The following is a 3,829-nucleotide window of genomic DNA, read 5'->3' on the forward strand; positions in this document are numbered from 1 at the left end:
TATAACACACATATCTCTCTATTGTAAAATAACATTCAAATGCTAATGACTTAGATTTGAAATTATTCATCAATGATGGACCATGGAGAAACTTAGTACATACTGGGTATTAAGATCTTTGTACATACTGGGTATTATGATATTGTTTTGGATTAAGTAATGGCATTTACTAAATCAAACACGAAAGACTCCATTGGAGATATTCGACCCATATGAATCAATCTAAGTAAAGAATGTTTGAACTATGTATAAGCATTTACTAAGTTAAAACATCAAAGGATCTAAGTGAGATTCTTAACCTATATTATATGTCAAAGAATTTAGCTGGATTCAGTATCTACTGAAATTGAATGAGCTAAAGTTACATGAATAGAATTCAATTGAGAATTATTCTGCAAAAGAATTTATCATGTATGATATAATATGAGGATCGCCAAAAACGTATCGTATGACTTTAGGCATGACGAACATATACCAATCTCTATTGATCTAAGTGAAGATCAACTAGATTGAGATCAAGAATACTTATGGTACTTGAAAAGGTACATAGGAATAGTTCTTGATTCAAGGAAATAAAGATATGCTAAATATTGATGTTGCACGCATAAACACTGGCAAAGGATCAAGCAAGACCCTTTGGAGTTAACCATTGACAAGGACGAGCTAAAGAGCATCGTGTTTCGAAATGGCAACATGGATTGGAGACCATGAGTTGTTGCGTGGGAAATTAAAATATTAATTTCTATGTTCTAAGATACAGCTGGAAAGTCTTCCACATATCTGTGAACTGCTTGGATAAGCAAATCCAAACAAAGCATCACTAGCAACCTAAACAGTTGAAGTAAAAGTACTTATTGCCTAAGAAGCAATAAAACAGGGTTGTTTATGTTAAAGAATTCTTCACTGAACTTGGGAAGATCACCTATCTGCTGGCTTGATGGTTCTTCATTGAAAAATGCGTAGAACCACTCTTGAAGCAAGAAAAAGGTCTGCTAACTTGATGGTTCTTCATTGAGAAATGCGTAGAACCACCATTGTAGCGAGAAAGACTAGATCACAAAATAAACATACTCAAAAGATCTTATCATCTATCTCGAAGAACATTCGATGAAAAGGATATTAAGATTGGCAAAGCATGATAACTAAACCTATGCAACAAGTGAGAAGCAACACTTACATTGTAGCACTGGAAATCAAGCATAGCTTTGAAATTCCATGATCTGTTTTAGAAGATGGGTTTGAGGCCCATGGTTGTAAAACATTGGGGTTAAACATTTATCATATATGAAATGCATTTTCATATTCCATTTAATCTTGGTTTAGTATTAAATGATGAGTCCCTTCAATTTGACGATATATTCAAGATAGACTGTCAGGACCAGTCCTGTGACTAAGAAATGTCTATCAAGTGAACTTGAATGTCAAAGGTTGAAAATGATCCCTAGTCGGAGTTTTCTATAAAATTGGACGCATAGAAAACGTTAGACGATTAGAATGCAAGATGACTAGTAGTTCTGTTTCTTGAACTATGTGGACATGGCAATGTCATAATCATTTGCATAGATACTTACTTTGGGAAGACTAGTATCGGACAAGACCTATGAAACTTTACTGTAAGAGATGAAAATCTGTCATAAGTAAATTTCATTAAAATTATTAGACACTAAATCCTCAATACCTGAGTGATTTGAGATTACTTGTTTGAGAACTGGTTGCTTTGACGTTGACCAACCGTCGCACCGTAAAAGGAGGCTATAAAGGCAACGCTCAGGTAATCACCTATCAAACGAAGTCTAATCTCAAGATCGCAAGATTGGGATTGTCCTCCCATAAATCGGGATGAGATGCTTAAAAGTTGTACAAGGCCACTCGGAGAGCTAGAAACTGTGAAATGCATGGCCGTGCTCGGATGAATCATAGGCTATGGTTATCTGTTTATTTGATCAGTTGAACTCTGAAACCGAGAAACACCTCTGGACATAATAAGGATGAGAACTCTTACCTTATGTTCAAGAGCAAGCATCGAGCGACAAAGGAATTAGGAAATGCACACTTGTCCCTAAGGACAAGTGGGAGACTGAAGGAAATAATGCCCTTGGTCCAAGTATGCATTCTATGTTAACTCTAATAAATGCGGTTCAGTATTAATTAACAAGTTAATAAATTCAGTGAGATCAAGTGAGCTGAATGCCTAGCTAGAGGCCGCTTCAGTTCAAGTGGAATTAATGATATTAATCCACAGCTTACTCTTGACTGAACCCGTAGGGTCACACAAATAGTACGTAAACGGATCAAGTATTTAATGGCATTAAATACTCCATCTATGGATATTCGGAATCGACGGATCTTGGTTCCAGTGGGAGCTGAGATCGTCACAGGCAAGAAATGAATACTCCGGAAACGATGATATTGCCGGAAACGGAAATATGGATCGTATCGGAAATATAAATATTATCCAAGTCGTAGATGTTGCCGGAAACGGAAACATGGTACGTATCGGAAAATATTATCGGAAATGGAAATATTGCCGGAATCAGAAATATTGCCGGAAACGGAAATATTGTCAGAATCGGAAATATTATCGGAATCGGAAAATAATTCCGGAAACGGAAATATTAAATATTTATTCGAAACGGAAATTAATTCCGGAATCGGAAATATTAAATATTGTTCGTATCGGAAATAAATTCCGGAATCGGGAATTTAATCGGAAGCGTATCGTACGAATTAGCATCGGACGAGGCTCGCTAGACGAAGGCCCAGCACGAAGCCAGGCCATCGCCCAGCAAGCCACACGCATCACCAACACACGCCAAAGCCTCGACCAGGTCCAGCGCAAGCCAGGCCCAGCCAAAGCCATGGGCGCGCGCGGACAGTAGCATGGGCCGAGCGCTGTGCGCTCAGCGTGGGCCGCAAGGCCTGCGCGGGTGTACGATGCTCGTGCGATGCTCGTGTGCGAATCCTAAAGCTATCGGGATTCGATAAAAGATTAAATCCTAAACCTATTAGATAAAGTTTATTTAAATAGACTCCTAGCAGGATTCTAATTAAATAAATTAGTATCCTAATAGGATTCCAATTCCTTTTCCATACCTCTATAAATAAGGGCCTAGGGTCATTATTTATACACAAGTTTTCAAGTATTCAAAGCTAGGATTTTTAAGCAGAAAAATCAGCCATAACTCTTGCCCATTTAGCCGAAAATAAGTAGTACCTTAAGGGCGATTCTAGTTGGTCAATCTTAAGGCGGATCCGGACGTGCTGTGGACTATCTACGGAGGGACGACACTTGGAGTCCTAAAGACTTGTTCTTGTTCGGTTCGGGCGCAGCTAGGGAAGGCACGCAACAAAGAGTATGCATCTAAACTATGCTAAATGATTATGTGTAAATAATATGTTTTCCCTGCTTTATGGTTTTTCCGCATGATTTATGAATTGTCATATGTATCATAACCTAACACGGTCCGCCGGATATGACCCATACTGTCGGCCATTTCTGGCCATTGTTTCTAGCCTCTCCGCTGCGGCTGGTTTCTGGTGCCTTCTGTTCTATTCTGAGTGGTGTTTGGGTGGATGGTAACCTGTTGTTTGTGTTATTGCTCTGCCGGCTGCTATTCTGTTGGTTGTTGTTGCCCTGCCGGGCTTTATATTGCGTCAGGTAGCCTCTCCTGATCATATCTTCGATGTTATCTTTCAAATCTCTGCAGTCTCCCGTATAGTGCCCACAGTCGTCATGGAATGCACAGTACTTCGACTGTGGTCTGGGTTTGTCGCTCATTGGTAGAGGCCTTTTTCAGTTTTCGTTTTTGTTGACATTGTAAATTGCGGC

The sequence above is a fragment of the Spinacia oleracea genome, chromosome 6, assembly GCF_020520425.1.
Source record: "Spinacia oleracea cultivar Varoflay chromosome 6, BTI_SOV_V1, whole genome shotgun sequence".
Taxonomy (NCBI): Eukaryota; Viridiplantae; Streptophyta; class Magnoliopsida; order Caryophyllales; family Amaranthaceae; genus Spinacia; species Spinacia oleracea.